The 8105-nt window shown below is 47.6% G+C and overlaps 1 pseudogene; it reads left to right on the forward strand.

Moving 5' to 3' along the window:
• The first annotated feature begins 677 nt into the window (after positions 1 to 677).
• Positions 678 to 778, forward strand: LOC130363399 (U6 spliceosomal RNA; annotated as a pseudogene).
• Positions 779 to 8105: the final 7327 nt, after the last annotated feature.

Genomic DNA, 8105 nt, shown 5'->3' on the forward strand with positions numbered 1-8105 from the left:
GAAGTACGACAAAATCAAACCTATATAAGTAGGGTATCATTTTAACTGTATGGACCTACAGAATAAACATAAGGTGTTATTTTTACCGAAAAATGTACTGTGTAGAAACGGAAGCCCCCAAAATGTACAAAATGGCGTTTTTTCTTCAATTTTGTCGCACAATGATTTTTTTCCCCATTTCACCGTAGACTTTTGAGTACAATGACTGATGTCATTACAAAGTAGAATTGGTGGCTCAAAAAATAAGCCATCATATGTATTTTTAGGTGCAAAATCTAAAGATTTATGATTTTTTCAAAGTAAGGAGGAAAAAACGAAAGTGCAAAAACGGAAAAAACCCTGGGTCCTTAAGGGGTTAAAGTCCTGCAGCTCCTATAACGTTTGTCCTGGCACAGTTTGACTCCAAGGAGTCAAGTGAATTTCTGTGAATCAATTAATGCAAATATATATATATATATATATATATATATATATACATATATATATATATATATATATATATATATATATCAGAAAGTGTAATAGATCAGATTGGGAAGAACAATTTATAACGTTATTATCTTTTATTTAATTAGTTTTAAATATCAGGATGGTGGATCCTGACTATCTTCCTAAAAGTTACAATTCATTTGCACAGCTCTGTATTGTTAATGTAAACCAGGCGTGATCCCTATTGTGTTAGCGCCTGCTGTACATGCACCAAGTTGAAGCACTACAGAGATCAGCAGGGCGCCTGAGTAAGGATGATACAGAAATGTGTGATACTTTTCTATTTCTTTTCATTATTATTCCAGGCTGAATAATCCACTGGGTGTAAAACAGATTGGTGTCTTCTCAATCTCTTCTTGGCAGTGTTAAGATACACTGTTTATTCGTGATTATCAATCTAGTCGCATTCTAAAGAGTCTTAGATCACTTGTTCTACTGAAACTAGGGCTAAATGTATTCCGAAAGATTTTGGAAGATATTTCATGCTTTATTATGCGTGATCATATAGATCTTGCTATTCCAGTACTCCCAGATACTCAATCGTTTTGTACCAAATAAATTATAAATTCTGGGTTCTTTGGATAAACAAAAGATTCCCTATAGGCATTAAATAGGAAAAAGGATTTTTTTAAACACTGCAGATAGACATTGTACTGTGATAGGAGAAACACTTCCCTTGAGGATACATGTAAAATACCGTATTTTCGCCCTATAGGACGCACCTGCATATAAAACGCACCAAATTTTAAAGGTGCAAAATCTAGAAAAAAAAGATTCTGCACCCAACAGTGATCTTCAACCTGCGGACCTCCAGCTGTTGCAAAACTACAAATCCCAGCATGCCCGGACAGCCAACGGCTGTCCGGGCATGCTGGGAGTTGTAGTTTTGCAACAGCTGGAGGTCCGAAGGTTGAAGACCACTGGATAGGAGGTAATACTCATGTGTCCCCGCCGCTCCGGACCCGTCACCGCTGCCCTGGATGTCGCTCCATCGCTGTTGCCGCGTCCCCGGGGTGTCCCCGACGCTCCGGACTTCTTCTTCGCCGGGATCCACGCTCTCTGCCGCCGTCAACACGTCGCTGTCATCACGTCGCTACGCACGCCACTCCTATGGGATGCCGGGACGGCGTGCGCGACGACGTAATGACGTCGAAGGAGAGCGCCACCATGCAGGGGATCCTGGCACGGAGCAGACACCGAGGAGGCAGGTAAGGTTCCTCCCGGTGTTCTGTAAGCTGTTCGAGACGCCGCGATTTCACCGCGGTGGTCCCGAACAGCCCGACTTTCGCTTCAGACGCAGCGGTCAGCTTTGATCACCGCGTCTGAAGGGTTAATACAGGGCATCACCGCAATCGGTGATATCCTGTATTAGCCGCGGTTCCCGGCCGTTGATGGCCGCAGGGACCGACCCGAAAGGTGTGTATTTGCCGTATAAGACGCACCAACTTTCCCCCCCCAGTTTTGAGGAAGAAAAAGTGCGTCTTATACCGCGAAAAATACGGTAGTAGCCAATAGAAAAGCATGCAGTGTTTGTTTATTTTTAATTTACTGTTTCAAAGTTATGTTGAACTTATTGACCGATCTTTTCTTCCACGTACAGTATGTCACATATACAGTAGCAGCTGCATTGAGGGAATTTATTAGAGGGTTTGACAAATTTTAACCAATCTCAGCACCAGGTAGGGGTTGAAAGTGCCTTCACAGACATAGCTTTAGATTTGTGAACTTGTGACACAAGCAATTTGTCTTTTTCATATACAGTACATTCGGAAAGTCTCCAGACCCTTTTACTTTACTTCATTTTGCTATAATGAGGCCATGGGCTAAAATAACAAAACAAAAAGTTTCCTTCCCTCAATCTCTACTCCATACTGCATAATATGAACATGAAAACAGAATTTCCGCAAATTTATAAAAAAAAAAAAAAAAATATTCAGATCCTTTGCTATGACTCTTTAAAGTGTACCTGTCTAGCAAAAACTTTTTATATAATGTAGCTAATACCATTATATGTATTTTGTAATATACATTAGATAAAAAATTTGTATATTTTTTTGTTAAAAATTCTGTCTCTAAAGCTATTGCCTGTGTGTCTCTGTGTAGACCAAGTACAAGAAGTAAGGAAGGACAAGTAGGGCTCTGTGCAGGCTCCTGGCTTGTCAATCATCCTGATGTGTGGGATGGGGGTGTGTCACAGAGCCTCACTACACAGAGCCCTGCATGTCCTCAGTGCACAGAGCCCTGCATGTCCTCAGTGCACAGAGCCCTGCCTGTCCTCAGTGTACGGAACCCTACTTGTCCTCAGTGTACAGAGTCCTGCTTGTCCTCAGCACACATAGCCCTGCTTGTCCTCAGTGCACAGAGCCCTGCCTGTCCTCAGTGTACAGAACCCTACTTGTCCTCAGTGTACAGAGCCCTGCCTGTCCTCAGTGTACAGAGCCCTGCTTTTCCTCAGTGCACAGAGCCCTGCCTGTCCTCAGTGTACGGAGCCCTGCTTGTCCTCAGTGCACAGAGCCCTGGTTGTCCTCAGCATACAGTGCCCTGCTAGTCCTCAATGTACAGAGCCCTGCTTGTCATCAGTGTACAGAGCTCTGGTTGTCCTCAGCATACAGTGCCCTGCTAGTCCTCAATGTACAGAGCCCTGCTTGTCTTTCAGTGTACAGAGCCCTGCTTTTCCTCATTGCACAGAGCCCCGCTTGTCCTCAGTGCATAGAGCCCTGTTTGTCCTCATTGTACAGAGCCCTTCTTGTCCTCAGTGTACAGAGCCCTTCTTGTCCTCAGTGTACAGAGCCCTTCTTGTCCTCAGTGTACAGAGCCCTGCTTGTCCTCAGTGCACAGAGCCCTGCTTTTCCTCAGTGCACAGAGCCCTTCTTGTCCTCAGTGCACAGAGCCCTGCTTGTCCTCAGTGTACAGAGCCCTGCTTGTCCTCACTGCACATATCCCTGCTTGTCCTCAGTGTACAGAGCCCTGCTTGTCCTCAGTGCACAGAGCCTTGCTAGTCCTCAGTGCACAGATCCCTGCTTGTCCTCAGTGCACAGAGCCCTGCTTGTCCTCAGTGTACAGAGCCCTGCTTGTCCTCAGTGTAGAGAGACCTGCTTGTCCTCAGTGCACAGAGCCCTGCGTGCAAAGAGCCCTGCTTGTCTTCAGTGCACAGAGCCCTGCTTGTCCTCACTGCACAGATCCATGCTTGACCACATTTTACAGAGCCCTGCTTGTCCTCAGTGCACAGAGCCCTGCTTGTCCTCAGTGTACAGAGTCCTGCTTGTCCTCAGAGTACAGAGCCCTGCTTGTCCTCACTGCACAGATCCCTGCTTGTCCTCAGTGTTCAGAGCCCTGCTTGTCCTCAGTGTACAGAGCCCTGCTTGTCCTCAGTGTAGAGAGACCTGCTTGTCCTCAGTGCACAGAGCCCTCCGTGCACTGAGCCCTGCTTGTCTTCAGTGCACAGAGCCCTGCTTGTCCTCACTGTACACAGCCCTGCTTGTCCTCAGTGCACAGAGCCTTGCTAGTCCTCAGTGCACAGATCCCTGCTTGTCCTCAATGTACAGAGCCCTTCTTGTCCTCAGTGCACAGAGCCCTGCTTGTCCTCAGTGCAAAGAGCCCTGCTTGTCCTCAGTGCACAGAGCCCTGCTTGTCCTCAGTGTACAGAGTCCTGCTTTCCCTCAGTGTACAGAGCCCTTCTTGTCCTCAGTGTACAGAGCCCTTCTTGTCCTCAGTGTACAGAGCCCTTCTTGTCCTCAGTGCACAGAGCCCTGCCTGTCCTCAGTGTACAGAGCCCTGCTTGTCCTCACTGCACATATCCCTGCTTGCCCTCAGTGTACAGAGCCCTGCTTGTCCTCAGTGCACAGAGCCTTGCTTGTCCTCAGTGCACAGATCCCTGCTTGTCCTCAGTGCACAGAGCCCTGCTTGTCCTCAGTGTACAGAGCCCTGCTTGTCCTCAGTGTAGAGAGACCTGCTTGTCCTCAGTGCACAGAGCCCTGCGTGCAAAGAGCCCTGCTTGTCTTCAGTGCACAGAGCCCTGCTTGTCCTCACTGCACAGATCCCTGCTTGTCCACATTGTACAGAGCCCTGCTTGTCCTCAGTGCACAGAGCCCTGCTTGTCCTCAGTGTACAGAGTCCTGCTTGTCCTCAGAGTACAGAGCCCTGCTTGTCCTCACTGCACAGATCCCTGCTTGTCCTCAGTGTACAGAGCCCTGCTTGTCCTCAGTGTACAGAGCCCTGCTTGTCCTCAGTGTAGAGTGACCTGCTTGTCCTCAGTGCACAGAGCCCTCCGTGCACTGAGCCCTGCTTGTCTTCAGTGCACAGTGCCCTGCTTGTCCTCACTGTACAGAGCCCTGCTTGTCCTCAGTGCACAGAGCCTTGCTAGTCCTCAGTGCACAGATCCCTGCTTGTCCTCAGTGTACAGAGCCCTTCTTGTCCTCAGTTCACAGAGCCCTGCTTGTCCTCAGTGCAAAGAGCCCTGCTTGTCCTCAGTGCACAGAGCCCTGCTTGTCCTCAGTGTACAGAGTCCTGCTTTCCCTCAATGTACAGAGCCCTGCTTGTCCTCAGTGCACAGATCCCTGCTTGTCCTCAGTGTACCGAGCCCTGCTTGTCCTCAGTGCACAGAGCCTTGCTAGTCCTCAATGCACAGATGCCTGCTTGTCCTCAGTGCACAGAGCCCTGCTTGTCCTCAGTGTACAGAGCCCTGCTTGTCCTCAGTGCAAAGAGACCTGCTTGTCCTCAGTGCACAGAGCCCTGCGTGCACAGAGCCCTGCTTGTCTTCAGTGCACAGAGCCCTGCTTGTCCTTAGTGTACAGAGCCCTGCTTCATCCCAGTGTGCAGAGCCCTGCTTTTCCTCAGTGCACAGAGCCCTGATTGTCCTCACTGCACAGAGCCCTGATTGTCCTCAGTGCACAGAGCCCTGCTTGTCCTTAGTGTAAAGAGCCCTGCTTGTCCTCAGTGCACAGAGCCCTGCCTGTCCTCAGTGCACAGAGCCTTGTTTTTCCTCAGTGCACAGAACCCTGATTGTCCTCATTGTATAGAGCCCTGCTTGTCCTCAGTGTACAGAGCCCTGCTTCTCATCAGTGCACAGAGCCCTGCTTGTCCTCAGTGTACAGAGCCCTTCTTGTCCTAAGTGTACAGAGCCCTTCTTGTCCTCAGTGTACAGAGCCCTGCTTGTCCTCAGTGCACAGAGTCCTGCTTGTCCTCAGTGTACAGAACCCGGCTTGTCCTCAGTGTACAGAGTCATGCTTGCCCTCAGTGTACAGAGCCCTGCTTGTCCTCACTGCACAGATCTCTGCTTGTCCTCAGTGTACAGAGCCCTGCTTGTCCTCAGTGCACAGAGCCTTGCTTGTCCTCAGTGCACAGATCCCTGCTTGTCCTCAGTGCACAGAGCCCTGCTTGTCCTCAGTGTACAGAGCCCTGCTTGTCATCAGTGCACAGAGACCTGCTTGTCTGCAGTGTACATAGCCCTGCTTGTCCTCAGTGCACAGAGCCCTGCTTGCCTTCAGTGCACAGAGCCCTGCTTGTCCTTAGTGTACAGAGCCCTGCTTGTCCTAAGTGTGCAGAGCCCTGTTTTTCCTCACTGCACAGAGCCCTGCTTGTCCTCACTGCACAGACCCCTGCTTGTCCTCACTGCGCAAAGCCCTGCTTGTCCACCCACACTTCTGTATTTGGTCTCCTCACAGAGACACATTGGCAATAGCTGCAGGGACTAAAATATACACATTTTTAACCAAGGTATATTACATATACTCCAAACAAAAGAACCAGAAAGTGGCACCGATACCTCAAACCCTCTATGACCACAAGATGGATATACTCATACTAGGCAGGAGACCAGTACAAACCATACACTGTGGTGCTAGGACAATTGAAACAGGAATCATCAATAGGTAAATGGAGAAAAGGACAGGCATCCTGCACTCACCAGTGCACAGAGCCCTGCTTGTCCTCAGTGTACAAACTCTCTATCACCATGAGATGGATATACTCATACTAGGCAGGAGACCAGTACAAACCATACACTGTGGTGCTAGGACAATTGAAACAGGAATCATCAATAGGTAAATGGAGAAAAGGACAGGCGTCCTGCACTCACCGTGTAAATCTGGTCAAATGGCTCCCATCTCGGGTCGCTCCTCCGGAGGTGTCTTCAAGACAGCGTGGGGCCCTCAAAGGCGACTACCGGTGGTTTCACACAATGATTGCGCTTCAGCCTAACGGTAAACATTAAAAGTTCGGCATGCTTTCCCATTATCAAAGGCAGTTGACAAGAAATTGAACTTGATTCACAGATGCATGAATAGGATCCAGGCTCTGTTGCTTGCACCAATAGTAGGACCAATAGTAGGACTCTGGGAATCAGAAAGCAGCAAAGAGGTATAGATGAAGAGGACCCCAAACAGAATTGATGAGCTGAAAAATATGTAGATCTAATTTCCAGTCTCTGGAATCCACTAAGTAGCGGGAATTCCAGTCTGCTATTGTATTGGATAGTCCTGGAAGATATTCTGCTTTCATTAGGATATCTCTGTCGAGACAAAAATGCCAAAACTCCTTCGTGATATTTGCTAGAAGTTCCGATTTGGTACCTCCTAATCAGTTTATGTGTTGCACTGCTGATATATTGCTCATCCTCATAAGAATGCAGCAGTGAGAGCGATCTTTTGCAAAGCTCTTGAGAGCAAAGAAACCCGCCAAAAGTTCGAGGAAGTTTATATGAAGAGAAGAGTCTTTGAGAGACCATTTTCCTCCTGTGGATGAGGAACTGCATCTGGCCCCCAACCTAGAAGGCTGGTATCTGATTCTATAATCAGATCGGGAATTGAGTTGAATATAGTCTTCCCATTCCAGGCTTGAATGTGATCCAACCACCAAAGAAGTTCTTCCTTGGTGTCGGGATTCAGACATACTTTGTCTGAGTAACCAAGTCCTTCCCTTAAATGTTGAGCCTTGAGATGTTGAAGGGCTCTGTAATGTTGAGGTGCTGGGAAGATTCCCTAAAGGGATGATGAAAGGAGACCGACTAGGCGAGCAATGGTCCGAAGAGATACTTTGTTTTTGTTTAGGATGGGATGGATTTCTATGCGGATTGTCTTCAGTTTCCTTGAAGGAAGACTGAGAATTGCCAATTGGGTGTTTATTAGAAGTCCTAAGAATTCTAATTCTCTTGATGGGAAGAGGATTGATTTCTCCTTGTTGGTAATGAAGCCGAGATCTATTTTTCTAGCCATTTTGTGAGAATAGATATTGTAACAGGTGAATGCCTTCCATTTTGAAGTGGCGATAAACAAAATTATTGAGTGTTTTCAGATTTATTACTGGTCTGAAACCTCCTTCTTGGCTCTGGAGGATAGATTTGAATTGGAGGATGAACAAAGTCTATTTGGATACCTTGAACTGTGTTCAAAATCCAAGTGTCTGAAGTAATCATGGCCCAGGTTTGGAAAAAATTTGCTATCCTTCCTCCCAATGGAATTTGCAAAAAGGCAGATTTGTTAGACTTACCTGTTGGTGGTTTGGATCTGGTGTATCCTTGATGTCCATGAATGCTCCAGGGTCTTCCTCCATTAGGGACGAAGGGGGAGGGTTGGATGGGAAAGGAAGGGTTGGTAAACCTGTCTGAACATTTGGGGGGG

Source organism: Hyla sarda, chromosome 3, assembly GCF_029499605.1.
Source record: "Hyla sarda isolate aHylSar1 chromosome 3, aHylSar1.hap1, whole genome shotgun sequence".
Lineage (NCBI taxonomy): Eukaryota > Metazoa > Chordata > Amphibia > Anura > Hylidae > Hyla > Hyla sarda.